The sequence below is a fragment of the Aquarana catesbeiana genome, linkage group LG04 (assembly GCF_042186555.1).
Source record: "Aquarana catesbeiana isolate 2022-GZ linkage group LG04, ASM4218655v1, whole genome shotgun sequence".
NCBI classification, from domain to species: domain Eukaryota; kingdom Metazoa; phylum Chordata; class Amphibia; order Anura; family Ranidae; genus Aquarana; species Aquarana catesbeiana.
Window position 1 is genome coordinate 22,217,512 of NC_133327.1, and position 19,160 is coordinate 22,236,671.

At 42.4% G+C, this 19,160-nt stretch overlaps 1 protein-coding gene across 1 annotated transcript in view; it reads right to left on the bottom strand.

Moving 5' to 3' along the window:
• Positions 1-19,160, bottom strand: part of LOC141139095 (alpha-1,4-N-acetylglucosaminyltransferase-like) — a 284,028-nt gene that overhangs the window by 96,440 nt on the left and 168,428 nt on the right. The gene's annotated exons all lie outside the window — the stretch shown is intronic.

Here is a 19,160-nt window from a genome sequence, read left to right on the forward strand (position 1 = left end):
CTCACCATCCTCGTGGCCTCCTCAAATGGTGACAGGACAGTGCATGCATCCCTGATCATGGCCCACTAGCATGGGAAAAAAAAAAAAAAAAAAAAAACAAGCTTCCCTGACCCTGTCCTGGTGCCATAGACGCACAGGTACTCATTGATGGCCCTCTGCTGCGGTGTGCAGCCGCTGCAGCATGGCCAACGTTGAGTTCCACCTGGTGGGCATGCCACAGATTAGGCGGTTCTTGGGGCAGGTTAAATTCCTTTTGGAGGTCAGCCAGCCGAGAACTGGCATTATATGACCTACGGAAATGCACACAGACTTTCCCTGCCTGCCTCAGGACATCCTGTAAGCCCGGGTACCTGCCCAAGAACCGCTGCACCACCAAGTTAAGGACGTGAGCCAAACAGGGCACATGGGTCAGTTGTCCCTGTCGGAGGGTGGAGAGGAGGTTGGTGCCATTGTCGCAAACCACCATAACCTGCCTTAAGCTGGTGTGGCGTCAACCACCCCTGAACCTGCCCCTGCAGAGCTGACAGAATCTCTGCCCCAGTGTGGCTCCTGTCCCCCAAGCACACCAGCTCAAGCACCGAATGGCATCTTTTGCCTGTGTGGCTTGCGTAGCCCCTTGAACCCCTACGGAGCACCGCTGGTTCTGAAGTCAAATCAGCACAGAAGAGGCCATGGAGGAAGAAGAAGAGGAGGGGGGGGTTGGAGGAGAGAGGTGTGGCAGAATCACCACTAGTTGTATTTTGGAGGCGAGGTGGCAGAACAACCTCCAACATTACTGCACCTTGTGGCTGCATCCTTCCCAGCTGCCAGAAGAGTCACCCAGTGCACGGTGAAAGATAGGTAATGTCCCTGTCCATGCCTGCTGGACCATGAGTCAGTGGTAATATGCACCTTACCGCTGACCGCCCTGTCCAGTGAGGCCAAGACATTGCCTTCCACATGCCAGTAGAGGAGCCGGAATCGTCTTCCATGAAAAGAAATAGGATTTTATAACAGCTTACCTGTAAAATCCTTTTCTTGGAGTACATCACGGGACACAGAGGCTCATAGTAATTACTAAGTGGGTTGTACCTTGACAGAACAATCCTGTAATCTAAACGGCCCAGGCCATTAAGCCAGACGTGCCATCGGAAGCTCTAGAATGTTGACAGTCAAGGATCTCTGAGCTTGACCACTTCCCCTGGGCAGTGGTCTCCATCCCTAGAGACCAGCCTTCGTAGCCACCACCTCCTAGGTAATCAGCATGAAGGATCTTCCCTTCTGCCATCTTGCTGAGGTTCTGGCATATTCCCGGGACCAGACCCTTTGGATAATGCCTAGAGTTAGGATCTACTTGTTCCAGGCAGACAGAATAAACGTTTATAGAAGCCTTGAAAGAAACTGAGCATAGGGATACCGCTTTGAATGAAGCCATCTTCCCTAGCACATTAGCAAAAGTAAATGTAAGGAACTCTAAATTGCCTTGACCCCTTTTTGTTGGGCTGAGTCCCAAACACTCCAAGCTCCTTGCTGACCATAAGAAAGTACCTTTAGACTGGGGATCCCAACCCAGGAGTTCCAGATACTTAACCACCTAGGTCCAGCCAGGGCCGTCTTTAATATTGATTGGACCCTGGGCAAAAAACTTTTCTTGGGGGCCCCCTATGCAATTTTGCTCTCCACCTGCTCTGAGACATAGATTAAATAGCAGCTAGACTCAAAATCAGTTTACTGAATCAGAACAGGCAGCTATTGCGATTGGTTGCCAGAGGTTAGCAGTGTATCATTAGCACTCACTGACTGGTTGCTAGAGGTTACAGCACACATTACGGCTCACTGATTAGTTGCTAGAGGTTACAGCACATGATTTCTGCTTGTTTGATTGGTTGGTCTAGAGATTTACTGTGGATATGACCTCAGGGGGGAATTATATACATATCAATGCCGCTGGCCGCTCCTATTTAAATATGAATGCCGGTAATTTTCATGTAAACCAGGGTCTGCAGGTGAGTCATCTTTACACAACAATAGGGCAGAGCTGGGCAACATTAGTAGCAGCACTTCACATTGAGATATTGGGACACAGCACAGGACTAGGACTAAAACCTCAAGGGACGAGGGAAATTAAACCAGCATAGTTGGCAAGTATGAGACAGCTGCTTTGGGCCCCACAACAATGACAGGGCCCAGGGCAGCTGCCCCTTTTGCCCTGCCTTAAAAACAGCCCTGGGTCCAGCCATGCTACTGACTGATCTTATCAGCAGCAGATTGCCTTGGTATGCCATTACTTCTATACCCTGGGCCTTTACCCTGAGCACGGTGGCTAACCCAAAGGGCCAGACCACCAACCGGAAGAGGTGCTGTTCCCCTACGAAGCGCAGACAACCTCTGTAGCCCATGCAAATAAACACATATGTAAATGGCCCATATGTGTATGAGGCAAGTATTAACACCATATGCCTCTATGGAAGCGTGCGTTCATGGAAGCATAAAATTCATACAAATATGTTTTAGGCAAGAACCAGAAAAGTGTGGGCTGTATACACGCATACATATAACAAGTGTGCTATGGAACAGGCATCTTGCAAGCAAGCATGCGCTTTATGTACGTGTTATGCAACATTACACAACATGTATCCATGCAGACACTTATTCCTATGTGAACATAAGGAATCCTGTATATTTAAACAAAACTTAAATTAACACGCCTTGTTATGCAACCATGCCAATCTAGGCGATCATGCAACTTTAAGCGATCATGCATCCTTATGTGATTCTGCATTTTTATATGATCAAACACTTTACGCATTATAAGCACTACTGTGCGAACAAGTACCCTTGTGACCAAGGACTCTTGTGCGATCAAGCATTTTTATGCAATTTTAGGCATTTCTGTGCAAACAAGCACTTTACTGTGACCCAGTGTCCTCATGCAACTATGTAAAACACGTGTAAATCCATGCCAACAGAAAACATGCATCTTTATGCGATCAACAATAACATGTTAAACATGATAAAACGATAATTCTCCCACTCTACAAGGCTCTGGTCTGGCCGCACCTGGAGTATGCTGTCCAGTTCTGGGCACCAGTCCTCAGGAAGGATGTACTGGAAATGGAGCGAGTACAAAGAAGGGCAACAAAGCTAATAAAGGGTCTGGAGGATCTTAGTTATGAGGAAAGGTTGCGAGCACTGAACTTATTCTCTCTGGAGAAGAGACGCTTGAGAGGGGATATGATTTTAATTTACAAATACCGTACTGGTGACCCCACAATAGGGATAAAACTTTTTCGCAGAAGAGAGTTTAACAAGACTCGTGGCCACTCATTAAAATTAGAAGAAAACAGGTTTAACCTTAAACTACGTAGAGGGTTCTTTACTGTAAGAGCGGCAAGGATGTGGAATTTCCTTCCACAGGCGGTGGTCTCAGCGGGGAGCATTGATAGCTTCAAGAAACTATTAGATAAGCACCTGAATGACTGCAACATACAGGGATATATAATCACACACATAGGTTGGACTTGATGGACTTGTGTCTTTTTTCAACCTCACCTACTATGTAACTATGTATGTTCTGTTACTTGTTTTACCTACATGATGTACATTAGAAACTCATGTATTCTATGCAAACATGTGGACTAGTAAAGAGGAAGGCAATGTGTGTTTCCGCAATCATGCGATTTAACTGTTTGTGCGTTAGTAGCAATGCGCACCAGTAACTGTGCATCCCAGCAGTTGTGCATTTGGCTAGTTTGTAAGCAAGCACCTGCATGAGGATCCTGTGGAGGTTTTCTAGCCTGATGGTCAAGCATCTTTATGCGATCAAGCCTTTCTGCGTGACCATGCGACTAGGAGAAAAGAAAACAACGATGCATATCTATACAAACGTGCATCTGTATGTGACCATGTATCTTAAAGCGATCTTGTCACCTTATGCGATCACAAAAAATTAAGCATGTTTTGAGTGTTATATATATATATATATTTTTTTTTTTTTTTTTTTTCTTAACACAAACATGTCCAAACATGCATTTTGTACACACATGACCATGTATCTTTATGCAACCTGTTTGTTTAAGCACCACCTGTGTGTTTCAGCAGCAACTGTGCGATATAGTACTGTGCGATCCAGCAACTGTGTATTTCAGCATCTGTGCTTTTTAAGCAACTGTGCGACTGCAGCGGCTGTGCAATTTAACATCTGTGTATGTTAGCAACTTGTGCGATTTCAGCAACTGTACATATAAGCATCTGTGCGTACTAGCAACTGTGTGATTTTAGCAACTGTACATAGCATCTTTGCATACTAGCAACAGTGTGATTTTAGCAACTGTACATATCAGCATCTGTGCGTACTAGCAACTGTGCGATTTTAGCAACTGTGCATATCAGCATCTGTGTGATTTTAGCAACTAAGCATATCAGCATCGGTGTGTATTTAGCAACTGTGCGATTTTTAGCAAGCAAGCATCTGCTCAACTGCAGTTGGTCCTATACTTATACCTGTAGGATACCAAGCACATATGCACTATGCTCAAACCTTTCAAACATGTAATATAACAACATGCATTTCAAAACTGCAAGCACGTGAATTATGCTGTTCATGCCCACAAGGAGAAAATGACACCTTTTAAAGTGAACTGCTAATCATCCAGGGGTGTATCTACTACTTACAGCATGTACATTCCCCATGGATAGGCAGAAAATATGCAGCATGTAATCTTGACTTGTCTGTACCTGTTCCCAAGCTGGCACTCACACACTCACGGCCCACTGTTCTGACTCCAAGGCCGTCCGACCTGTCAGCACATGGTAATGGCTGCCCTTCTTCTTCCTGCCTAAAAAAAACAATAGGCTAGAAGCAAATCTGCACCCTCTAGTGGCTGGGGAAAAAACAGCAGCCTGCCTGCGCCAGAGTACAAGCATGATAGAACAGCACACTGCTCCCAGTGACCACCGGGAAACAGACAGTCAGATCGCTCTCTTAATAGGGACACCGGAAACAAATGCAGACTCACCATTCCTCCCTCTCCACTCTTCCTTCCACTCTTCCTTGCACCTTATCTTCCACCCCAGCTGAGGCTTCCGATGTCCAACCTGGGACTTCTAGCCAGGAAGAAGTGGAGGAGCCCAGCTGGAGCCAGGTATAGCATTGTTCTACAGATTTCTGGTCAATAAATAAATTATGTTTGCTAGATGTTATTATTGATCACTAATTGCTGATTTAATAAAGTGTTTTACATATCAATAGACAGTAGTGGGCAAAAATAATTGGGACAAGAATGAAAAATGCTGGGCTCAGAATGATCATCAGTTATATTTCTGAACATTCAATTTGCAACAGTCATGAGGTGAAAATTGTGTGTGATTGATGAAGAAAAAACTAAAACTATGTCCCTTTTTCATACACAGGAAGACCTCAGCCAGGACGAGGCTCTGGAATGTGGCACACAGGAGGAGGCGGGGGTTAGTGGCAGCCAGGAGGAGTCGGGGCTAAGTGGCAGCCAGGAGAAGGCGGGGCCCAGTAGGAGCCCGACAGAATTGCAGGTCCCTTCCCTCCGCCTTCCAACCAAAAGACCCAGGAAGGGGAGTAACGTGCAGGATTCAGCACTCAGGCTGATACAGGAGGCTTCTGCATCCCTCAGAGCCACCCCCACTCCTGAAGAGGCCTTTGCCTCCATGGCTGCCACAAAACTGCAGGGCATGCAGGGGGGTCAACGCCTCATGTGTGAAGACCTTCTTTACAAAACACTAACTAAGGGGGTGAGGGGCGAAATCACACCCAATACCCAGCTGTGTGAGTTGGACCATCCTCTTCCTCCTCCTCCTGCCACAACTCCACCACCAGAGCCACAGCGTGGAAGGAAGCGTGGAAGGAAGACCAGAGAGTGATGACCTGGGTTCAGTCTGGTCTGACAAAAGATGCAGGCTCTTGTATGACCACAGCCTGGGGACATACATGTCATCTGCTGTTGTTCAGGATCTCTTGGACTTCTGGACCAGATGGCACTCCCTTATATATGGACTCCTCAGGCCACCAATTTTGCAGTAAAAGAATTGATGTGTGCCCTGGGGGCCAAAGGCTTCGCCAATTTATGCTGTTTATCCAGCGTTGCCTCCCTCTTTGTTTGGTTCTGATCCTTTAATAAAGGATTTTTTGTTTTATTATACTCGCCTATGTGTGTTTTCCTTCAAAAAGGTCAGTTTGTTTGTGAGGAGGCAGGTACATTTCAAATATACAATGTGAAATTAACAAGAGACACCAACACCAAGCAATCTCCTTGAGATTAAATAATACAAGATAATAATGGTGTTGTGGTAACTTGACACACAAAACACACACAAAAATATCCAGGATGTAAAATCAAAAAATAAAAAAAATTAAAAACACGATCAGGCTTGAAAACAATACAAACCAAAAAAAAAAAATATATATCTTTTTTGTCAGATGTGACAAATCAAAATATATTGATGAAATCACAATAAATAATAAAGAAAGAAGTTTGTGAGAACTCTGTGTGAATATCAGCAGCAAAACTACTTCATTCTTCTAGCATTATAAAGAAGAGAGTGCGCTGCATTAAACAATTTTAAACATTGCAGCCTGACGAAAGTGCTCTATCCATTCCGAATGCTAATTTTACCAGACCGAGCTGTTCCGTCTCGGAATTTCTTCTGAGCATGCGTGGCACTTTGTGCGTCGGAATTGTCCACACACGGTCGGAATTGACACGATCGGATTTTGTTGTATATATATACACAACACCTAGGATGTATATATATACACAATACACTGTAAGTGCAGCTAACTGACTCGCCTGCCTACTCTAACTTAAATCAAATGACTCTGTCTCTCTGTTTATTTATCTCTCTCTCAACGCCGGAACACACTACACAGGCCTGCCGTGCAGGCGGCCTTATATAGTGTGGGACGTGTACTAAACCACCCTGCCTTTGGCCAATTACAGCTCTCTGTACAGACGACGCTGTGATTGGCCAAGTGCATGTCATAGTGCATGCTTGGCCAATCATCAGCCAGCAATGCACTGCGATGGCGCAGTGAATTATGGGCTGTGACGCGCCACTCGAATTTAGCGCGAACGGACCATATCATTCAGAATTCGGTGAATGACCAAACAGGCAATGTTCGAGTCGCTCATCCCTAGTCACCAGCAGGAGGAAGGAGGTTCTGATTCATCTATATAGATTTTATCTATATCTATATACCCTTTTGTCAGGGTAAGGCACCATCTCCGTGTTAAGAGAATGCTTGGATCAGTTCAGGTGTGGATTTGGGGTAACCTCATACAATTTTTTGTATCTTTTGCTTGGGGTTCTTTATTAAAATCCCTTCAGGTCTAGTAAGAATTTTTATGGGCGACCCCACCCCCTTGTTATGCTTCCTAATTTATTGACATTCAGCTATCTGCCTGGAATCTGGTTCCAGTATCCTGTTTTGGTCTGTGGTTGTTGCAGTGTGTTCCTGCTGTTCTAGTAGTGGATATGGGTGTGAAGAGTTCTGCTAAAAGAAGGAAGTATAAATTCTCTATACTGTGAATGACAAATCTGCCATTTGGGGAGAGAGCGCTACACTGCAAATAAGGGCCCAAAAGTTGACAGGTCTGGCACATTAAAAAAAGCATCATGAGGTTCTCTTTAATATTCCAACCAGACCCTTACCCAGGCATGCTACCTTACTTGTACTTTAATGCTGATTGCTAACTCTTAGGTCAATAAACGTCTTTGCCACCATTTTCTTTCTTAGTAAGGTTGGCTTATTTGTTTTTAATTTTATTTTGCAATTAATGTTAGGCCAGTCCACAAACAAATGATGTCAGATAGGTCATATATGCCCAATAGATGGTGTCACATCCCTGAGAAAGGTAACCAGGAGAAAATGTACTATGGATGGAACTTTGAACGCACCATAAAACAAAAATCATGGATAAAGTACAAAAAAGTTTATTATACAAATATGTTAAAACCAGGAAAAGATTGTTTGTTTACTTTAGGGGGTTTGATTTTAGGGATTTCTTTTATTTTGTGGTATACAGTGCCTTGGAAAGTATTCACCCCCTTGGCTTTTTACCTATTTTGTTACATTACAGCCTTTAGTTTAATGTTTTTTTAATCTGAATTATATGTGATGGATCAGAACACAATAGTCTAAGTTGGTGAAGTAAAATTAGAAAAATATATACATAAAACTATTTTTCAGAAATAAAAACTAATAATTGGCATGTGCGTATGTATTCACCCCCTTTGTTATAAAGCCCATAAAAAGCTCTGGTGCAACCAATTACCATTCGAAGTCACATAATTAGTGAAATGATGTCCACCTGTGTGCAATCTGAAGTGTTACATGATCTGTCATTACATATACACACCTTTTTGAAAGACCCCAGAGATTGGAACACCTAAGCAAGAGGCACCACTAACCAAACACTGCCATGAAAACCAAGGAACTCTCCAAACAAGTAAGGAACAATGTTGTTGAGAAGTACGAGTCAGGGTTAGGTTATAAAAAAATATCCAAATCATTGATGATCCCTAAGGCTCCATTCACACTAGCGCGTTTTTTGATGCATTTTGCATTTTGCAGAAATGCACGGGAATTTTTTAACATGGGTTCCTATGGAACATGTTCACATCAATGCCTTTTTGTTTCTCTGCATTTTTGGAAAGGGTCAGGGACTTTTTTTCATGCAAAAAGCAGCGTTTTGCATGTAATAGAATTCAATGGACAAGCATCAAAAACGCAAGTGCACCGTTTTTGCAGCGTTTTTGCAGCGTTTTTGATGCGTTTTTGGTGCGTTTTTGACGTTTTTTTTTTTTTTTTTTTCATTTTTTTTTAGACTGTAAAAAAAAACTGTTAAAAAAAAAAAAAAAACGCAAAACGCAAATCGCGGCAAAATCGCGGCAAAATCGCGGCAAAAACGCCGCAAAAACGCTGCTCAAAAACATGGCAAGCATGAAAAAAAAACCTCCAAAAACGCCCAAAAGCAGCATGCATAGGTGTGAATCGAGCCTAAGAGCACCATCAAATCTATTATAACCAAATGGAAATAACATGGCACAACAACAAACCTGCTAAGAGATGGCCACACACCAAAACTCACAGACCGGGTAAGGAGGGCATTAATCAGAGAGGCAGCACAGAGACCTAAGGTAACCCTGGAGGAGCTCAAGAGTTCCACAGCAGAGACTGGAGTATCTGTACATAGGACGACAATAAGCCATACACTCCACAGAGTTGGGCTTTATGGCAGAGTGGCCAGAAGAAAGCCATTACTTCAGCAAAAAACAAAATGGCATGTTTTGAGTTTGCAAGAAGGCATATGGGAGTCTCCCAAAATGTATGGAGGAAGGTGCTCTGGTCTGATGAGACTAAAATTGAACTTTTTGGCCATTGAAGAAAACACAATATATCTGGCGCAAACCCAACACATCACATCACCCAAAAAACACCATCCCCACAGTGAAAAAGTCGGCACTGGGAAACTGGCCAGAGTTGAGGGAAAAATGGATGGTGCTAATTACAGGGATATTCTTGAGCAAAACCTGTACCACTCTGTGTGTGACATGAGGCTAGGATGGAGGTTCACCTCCCAGCAGGAGAATGACCCCAAACACACTGCTAAAGCAACACTTGAGTGGTTTAAGGGGAAACATGTAAATGTGTTGGAATGGCCTAGTCAAAGCCCAGACCTCAATCCAATAGAAAATCTGTGGTCAGGCTTAAAGATTGTTGTTCACAAGCACAAACCATCCAACTTGGAGGAGCTGGAGCAGTTTTGCAAGGAAGAATTGGCAAAAATCCCAGTGGTAAGATGTGGCAAGCTCATAGAGACTTATCCAAAGGGACTTGGAGCTGTGATAGCCACAAAAGGTGGCTCTACAAAGTATTGACTTTAGGGGGTGAATAGTTATGCACATTGACTTTTTCTGTTATTTTGTCCTATTTGTTGTTTGCTTCACAATAAAAAAGAAAAATCTTCAAAGTTGTGGGCATGTTCTGTAAATTAAATGGTGTAAATCCTCAAACAATTCATGTTAATTCCAGGTTGTGAGGCAACAAAACATGAAAAATGCCAAGGGGGGTGAATACTTTTGCAAACAACTGTATACTGTTTACATTTTTTATTTTATGTTGCTAGGGCCCTTACTTTAGGTTCAACTTTTGTTTTCAGCAAGGCATTCCTTAAAACAGTGGGCTTTTGTTTCAGGGGGTATTATTTTGGCGTTTTCATTTATTTTGGGAATATATTGTTTTTTATTGTTTACGGACAATAAAAATCTTTTATTTGCTTTTCTAGGTTAAACTGTTTTGATTTTTTGTTTGTTTTTGTTTTTTCATTTTGTCCTGACATTGTCAGGAACCATAAACCAGGCAGAGACAGAAACTACAGTTAAAATCACTCCTTTAATCTAATAGCAAAAAATAACACAGAACAGGAGCATAGTCAAAAACAGAAGCCAGGGTTTGGAAGCCAGAGCGGGTAATCAGATGAGCCAGGATCAGAAATCAGAAGTCAGTATTGTCAGAAGCCAAAAAATCAGGATCAGGTATCAGAGACATTAGCCAGGCCAAGTCATAACAGAATCACAACAGAAACACACTGGAGATGTTGACCACGCGAGGGCACAGAGGGAATGAGCCAGGCAGTTTAAATAGCAAAAAGGGACTGGCTGTAGGCTGGAATAATGAGGCAGGTAATGGTAACCAGGAGAGTCACTGTGGAAACAATGAGTGGCTGGTAATTAACCAACAGCTGAGCAGCCTTGAGCACTGAGAAGAGAGCTGCTAGTAATGGCAAAAGCCCAGCCCTGACAGACATCTTCAAAAATAAATGAGCTTTTGCTTTAAGGATGGAATTTTGAGGTTCTCTTTCTTTTTTTTGCTGCTCCCTCTTTCCTGGAAACCAAGATTGCATCTCTGGATAATAAAGGTCTGGTTGAAATTAATCAAGAGAACCCTACACAGGAGGTGTTGTCGATTGAAGGAGTGGTCACAAGATGGCGCCAAGTAGCTGTGAGCTCCCGTGCGATACCCCGAGCGAATATGATAGGAGTTGCTAGAAAGATGGAACTCCTTTAGTGAAGCCAGTGGATGCCCCTGTTTTTGGCAATTGTTTATCGCCTGACATCTACCTGATCCAGGTCTCAAGATCCTTCTGCTGCCTGTTTCCCCTTGCTCTTGGTTGGTGAGAGGAGAAGAGAGGGACGGAGCCACTGAGACGCCGGTCAGTCCCCCTGCCTGTGAGAGAAGTCAGGGGGCGGTTGTGCCTGCGAGCCCGTGAGCAGAGATCTGACTGGTTGCTTCACTGCCTGTGAGAGAGGTCAGGGGCGGGAGTGTCTGTGAGCCCGTGAGCGGAGATCAGGCTGGTAGCTGGAGCTGGAGCTGGAACCGGAGCCGGATGGGTCCAGAGGGAACGCAGGTGGCAGTCGGCTCTCGGAAACCTCCCGGAAACCCTGAAGAAACTAAGACTGCTGAAGACTGAGTGAAGGAGTTTGGAGGGGATTGAAGAGACGGTCAGAGTCAACCAGTGTCCCTGCAGTACAAGCGGGCCAGTTGATCCGGGAGGATTGAAGATCGGGTAGGCTCTACTGGTTTATAAAAAAAAAAAAAGGGGAGCTTGATTGTTTTAAGGCAGTAGAAGATAAGCTGGAAGACTGGTATGGAAGCAGAAGGGGGTAACCTGAGGATATCCCTAACGTAAAGCTTTATCTGTTCATCAGTAAGGGGGCTGTCTGAAATAAGCTACTGAGGAGTTAATAAGGAAGGACTATCTCCAGCTTACAGTTTGCCCTGGCATGTAGAGATTGTTTTGTGGACTGTTTGTATTGCCCCCTCCCCCCCAGAAGCTTAAAAGAGATATAACTTATACTTAAACTTCCACATTGACTGCATATAATTGCTGGAGTCTGACTTTATATCTGCCTAGCTACCTGCTGTCCAGTCATATAGCTACTTGCCAGCTAAATAACTTAATGCAATATGATTTTTGCACCTGAAAGTGCCTGAATAAGAACTTAAAACAACACACATATTCACCTATGTTTCTACTTGCATATCTACCTGCACCCCTACCTGCAAATTTACCTGCACCTGCACACCTTACCTGTGAACTCAATTGAAATGTCTATATGAAGGTTTAACTAATCTGCAAACCCAAATGTATATCAGTTCGTCTAAGCATATAAACTGCCAGCTGTGCTATTTTCATACTCAATTTTGACAGAAAGCGTTAAATACCCACTGGCCTGAATTATATATATATATATATATATCTATATATATATCTCTATATATATCTCTATATATAGAGATATATATATAGAGATATATATATAGAGATATATATATATTATCTGCCTTTTTCTTTTGCTTTTTTGCTTTTTTTTCTCTCCCTCTGATATATTTACTAGTATAAATCCTTGCGTAAGGAGTTTTGCATATTACTAGGAATTATCTTCATACTCATCTGCAGACCCCTTGGTACAATTTCCCTCTGTTTAACTGTCTGCATGACTGAGCAATAAGTTTATCTGTAAGACGGTGAACACGCAGAGGGAGTAATAATTTGGACGGAAGGAATAATGGGGAGAAAAGGAGTAAAAACTAATCAAGCAGATAGCAGAATTCTATAAAAACATACATGGTGCAGGATAAAGAGGACCAAAGAACGGAACAAGTAGTTGAGAACGCAGAAGAAATAACCTCTCCTCCAGAAGGACAAACAAATAAAAATATTGCCACATGAATTCAATAAAAAATATATTTTATTTTAGTTTTTAGATGGTAAAACAAAAGAGTCACAACACCTATAATCTTAAATTTACCATGTCAAGTGACAAGAAGTCAGTTAGTTTCCTGGACATTCAGATTTTTGTAGAAAATGACGGTTCCTTAAGAACATCCCTGTTTAGGAAACCATCGGCTAGCAACGCCATCCTTCATGCATCCAGCTCTCATCCGAAATCCTTAATCACCAGTATCCCCTACAGCCAATACCTCAGATTGAGGCGTAACTGTAGTAGGGACGACGACTTCCAGAGGGAGGCCAAACATCTGTACTCTCGATTACGTGAAAGGGGATACTTCCATAATACCTTAAAGAAAGCATTTAATCGAGCTAAGGCCCCTGACAGAAAGACGTTGATTTATAAGAAAAAAGAAAAACCATCATCCCAAATAGTGAGGATCATAACCCCGTACACTAAACAACACAAACAGGTGAGGAAAATTATAAATAAATATTGTCCTCTACTGCTGGCAGACCCAATAGTACGGAATTATGTTGGAAACCAACCCCAGATTACATACAAACGTGCTAGGTCCTTACAAGACCGCATCACCCATAGTCATTACCAAATGTCCTTCCGTTTACACTTACCCTGGGCTCTTTTCCTTGTAAAAAATGTGACAAATGTCGCTTTATGTTAAACCATCAAGAAATACATTTGCCGAATGGTCAAATCCACAGGATCAACTATAGAGTCACGTGCCCAACTCCTGGCTTGGTCTATTTAATGCAATGTACCTGCAAGTACTTCTATGTGGGGAAGACAAAACGCATCTTCTCAAAGTGAATTAACGATCATATCTCACTCATTAAAAAACGGAGAATGGAAACTGCAATCAGTCGCCATGTAGGACTGTATCATGGCTTCCGTTTGGATACCATCAAATTCATGGCGTTAGAACATATTCCGCCGGACATTAGAGGAGGTAGCAATGATCAGAAATTGTTACAACTAGAATCCCGTTGGATTCACCTTTGGAAAGTAACGGCTTACCCTGGTTTAAATGAAATGCTAAGTTTTAAGCCCTTCCTATAAGATCCCTTTGTTATCCTTTGTTACTTCTTCTTTCCCCCTTTCCTCCCCCCCCCCTTTTTTTCCCCCCGTTCCTCTCATCTTCCCTCCCTTTCTCCCTCCCCCCTCTTTTGTTCCCCCCCCCTTCCCCCTCCTCATTCTTCCTTCCCCTTCCTCCCCCTCCCCTTCCCTCCTCCTCTCCCTTTCTTCCCTCTATTATATATATGTGTATGTATATGTAATTATATATGTATATGTATATATATTATATTTCCTTCCCCCTCCCTGTCCCTTTCTTCCTTTCTTTCTCTCCCCCCCCCCCCTTTTTCTCCCCCCCTCTACCTCTCTTTTCCCCTCACCTTTTGGCCATTATCCCCCTCTAACTGTTATTTGACATTATTAACGAGGTGAGGATCTCCCTACTCATTTTTAATCAATAGGATATCCAATATACCTAGAATATAATTCAGTTCCCTAGTTTACTCTTTTATTTGAATTAGTGTAACCTCTTTTGTTACTTTCTATTTAAAATGAACTCCTAATCACTTATAGACTTACCTACATGTTATTTGTATCTGGTATGTCTCACTTACATGGTGTATTGATGTTTGTTGATTATTTTGAAAGGTTATTTTTGTTTGACTGTTATATATATATATATATATATATATATATATATATATATATATATATATATATATATATATTTTTTTATAAATGCACCTGTATCTTCTCAATGCCTATGACACTGTTCCTGTCCCGTGTATCTTCCCTGGAGTGAGCGCTACTCTGTGCCGCCCTGCGCACTCTGCATCGCATCTCCCTGATTTACAGGGATGACTCCCCTCCCTCCCTTTACCAACACAAGAGGGAGCTGTCCCACTCCGCCCGATCTCCGAGTCCTAGGACCCGGCAGCAATGGACGGAGCTGTGTGTTGATGCACTGCTCAGGTGCGACACAGCTCGAAGTCCGCTTCTGGCCCTTCAGGACCGGATGGAGGGTATATAACGCTGCAACTCCAGCATTTACACGCTGCTGGAGCCCCCCAGGGACAAGAAGTGCCTCTGCTCGGTCTAAGGTATCTCGTTCTGCAGTACTCTTGTTTGCTTGAGACCCCTTACATCTACATCTTAACGCCGGGTCGTCCTATCTTGACTACTCAGGCTTCTTAAGATGTTTTTTGCTATATTATCATTGCTTAAAGTGCTGGCTCTTCCTTTTTCATCACCATTTACTTATCTTTTACTTTTTTATTTTATTCCCTTGTGTATCAGATCATTCCCTATTCAATGAGGTGGTCCTACCAAGTCCCTTGGGTTTGAACTCTTTTAGAGTCAATAGTGTAAGTTCATTGTCCTGTTTTAATTTATTTGAATAGCAAACTGCTACTGTATTATATATATATATATATATATATATATATATATATATATATATATATATATATATATATATATAAAGACTTTTTGAACCAATAGTTATACAACACTCACTATGACCTAACTGACCCCTTATATATCGTTTTTAGCTGGTCCCTATATTCCCTCTGTGACCCTCGCTTGCCTGCGGTACTGACCTATCTAGTTGGTTGAGGGTTATACTGTGACGGGACTACTGCCCCCACTACTTGGGATAGATTGGGATTGTAGCACTGCTCTGGGATCGGAGACACGGGTGCATATAAATATATTCATTTATACGCTTGTTTTGCACTTATATTTATCTGGATCTGATCATCCAGCGTCCATTTACCAAAAATTTCTAATATGTATACACCTTTTCATTGATATTTTACCACTTATTTATTATACTACTTCCCCCCCCCCCTCTTTTTTTGTGCCTGTATGTTATCCTTTTCAGAAGGCCTGTACCTCCGTAAAGACAGCCCCCCCCCCTCCCTGAAGAAGCCCGAACCATGGGTGAAACATGTCGGGCATAGTCTGGTTGTCTTGTTTAAATATCTTACCATCAGTATCTATACATGCCTGTATTTATTGCTTTTATGTACATTTTTTGTTTTACCATCTAAAAACAAAAATAAAATATATTTTTTATTGAATACATGTGATATTATTTGGCACCCTAAAAATCCCCACTCCCCGTCTCCTCCATATCTTCATGTTGAATTGGGGATTGGTGCCTCAGCTGTGCCCTCCACGACTAATTACCTTCTCAAATAAAAATATTGGTTGGAGGAGGAAGAGACCACGCAGAAAGACCAACAACAACAGTAAACAGAAAAAGAAATGGATAGCCTACAAGCACTACCTACAAAGCAAGCTATGGCAGAGATGATGTCTCATTTAGAACGCATGATTAAAGGAGAACTGAACGCTACTAGAATGGACACACAGAATTTACTACAAAGGGTAGAAGAATCCGAAGTTCATTAAGATGAACACAAAAAAATGATTATGGATTTGCAGGAGAGGGCTGACCTGGATTGGCTGGAAATGAGGAGTATTCCTTACAGGCTTGAAGATCGAGAAAACCGAAAGAGGTAGGAATAATTTAAGGATTTGCGGACTTCTGGAGTCCGTGAAAAAAGTGATCTAGAAAATACGGTCCGTGAGGTGTTCAATAAAATATTGAAAAAAGAAATTTCATCTCCTATACGCTTTGAAAGAGTACATGGCCACTGTCAGCGGCCGTTTACTGTAATGCGCTGGGTCCTCCCTCCCAGAGTTATCGAGTTGCGCTGTAGCCATCATTTGGCTACGGCGCAGTCGGTAACTGGTTAAAGGACTTGCGAGAAAGATATGGTGCAACTCCATGGGATGGGTGGAGATATAGACAACTACATCATTTTGTAGAGTCTCTCCCAAAACCCCTCCGTACGGCCAGTAAGTTAAACCCATTGCAAAGACTGATCAACCAAGGGGGAATAAATAGACAGGGAATATCTAGAATAAATAAGATGTTGATGTCCTCTTTGGACGATGGGTTCATGTGCCCCTTGGAGAGCTGGGAAATAGAATTGAATCAGCCATTGCCTGAAATAATGAAAAATAAAGTTCTAGACTATGTTCAATTCACTTCAACGGACACAAGGACAGAAGAAATTAACTACAAACAACTAACTAAATGGTATTATGGCCCATTCAAATTGCACAAAATTAACCCCAATATATTGCCTCTATGTTGGAGGGAATGCGAGGAGGTTGGAACCCATGCCCATATATGGTGGGAGTGCCATCTGATCCAGCCATATGGGGTGGAGATATTAGATCTAATCAAGAAGATCAGTGGGAGTGAAATTGAGCTAGACCCTTGGCAATGCTTGTTCTATGCAAAGGGGGCTTCAAGGAAGAAATATAGAGCAGCAATCACCCCATTTTTATTAAATGCAGCAAAAGCATTAATCCCAAAAAACAATGGAAGTCAAAGAAAATACAGATGATAAAGGATTGGCTTTCATGCCGAATCTGACGGACGACAGATAAATCAAAGTGGTGAACCATTATGTATATACAAGGAAAGCACAATGCCCATATAAGGCAGAGCAGACTCACACTTTAAAAAATGAATTCCAAATATACCTAACAGGCTAACAAGGGTGCAATGCAAAACCTGACGGTGGGAATTTGGATTGCATGCCGCGGCATGATTGGCATTAGGTGCGGCGGTACCTCTACCTGCTATATAATGAAGTGAGGTGTATCAAGATGGCTACGCCTTAGACAACGTCTAGTAAAGAAACACGTAAGGCAAGATACTTCAACGTCGTTTCTGGTTGCTTCCGGTCCTCTGGTTACCTAGGAACTTGTCCGCAAGCTTTTTACTAAATCGGGGCAATTGGAGCCCTACATTTTTATGCTTATGGAAAGTCCTCTTTTATATTCTTTTATTCTAGTTAAATAATCATTTTATTGGATTTACACTATGGATGCCCATTTCTGATTTTTATGTGGATACCGTATTGCATACACCTTGTTCCGGAGCAGGAGAATGTATTGGTTCCAGGGACATCAGGATTGGAGACCTTATTTACGACATGCTCTTTACCCCTGCAGGGGTGAGGGCTTCTGATGAATGCATATACCTAAGGGGGAGCACGAGAAGTCACCTCATCTGTTGCACAGAAGTCGAGATAAAGTTGTATCACTTGAAAACCAGCACTTTACTGGGAAGTCACTTTACTGGGAAAATTGATATTTAATATTGAGAGATTCTCTTTTTTCATATATATATTTTCACACATGGACTGAGCATTCATCGCACTCGTTTATATATATTTACGTTTTTCATTTTTCATTTGCTGTGCTTGCATACAAGCTTCCTATTTGCCACACAGTTTTTTCACCTATGGACTGAATGTTCACCATTATTATTAATTTGTTTATATACATTTTTGATTCATTTGCTTATTAGTGGTTCACTTTGTTACATATATGTTTTCCAACATAATCATAGCACTTGCTATTAGCCATCAGTTATATGGTGGACACTTGCACTTCTTTGATGTGAAGAGAGTTTTTCATTTTCACTATTTTGGATATGATTTATTACACTACATAGGGACTCGCCTTCACATATTTTTTATTGTCCCATATAGACCTTATACTGTTACACACCCATTTAAATGTATCACAGTTAGGCGATACACATGCCTATTTCAGATTCTTTTTATCAGCGCCATTTTCCCCTTTTTGTGACTATTTGTTTTTTGGGCACCACTTTGTGGTGGATTTGTCTGGGGAGGCTGCAGCTATACTTATACTTAAGCGCGGAATTTTTTGTTTAATAAGATATGAACAGTAAATGTCAAAAATCCAATATAAAGATAAAAATAGTAAGCAAAGTTTAACCACTTGCCTACAGGACACTTACACCCCCTTCTTGCCCAGGCAAATTTTCAACTTTCAGTGCTGTCACAGTTTGAATGACAATTGCGCGGTCATGCTACACTGTAACCATGTGAAATTTTTTCATTTTCTTCACACAAATAGAACTTTCTTTTGGTGGTATTTAATCACTGCTGGGTTTTTCATTAAAAAAAGGGGGGGGGTCTGGCCTGGGCGGAGACCAAGATGGCAGTTTGAGTCTATAGCTGCTGCGACCTGGGGACCGATACTTGCCTTTTGGGGAGCCTAAACCACCTTACCATGAGCAGATCCACCAGGAGCTCCTCTACCTCCCGCGCAGCTCCTGTGACCAGAACGCAGCTGAGCTGAAACATCCCGGAGCTGTTCCGAACACAGCGCAACCAGTCGGCACAGTGGCCTTACAGGCCCAAACACCGAGCTTGCCTAAAGCCACATCCCTCTTACAGATGACGGGAGATGAGGCACCCACCCTTATACGGGCCCAACCTCCCAGCCCGCTTGACTTGGAGAAGAAACCTCTGACATCAAGACCACTG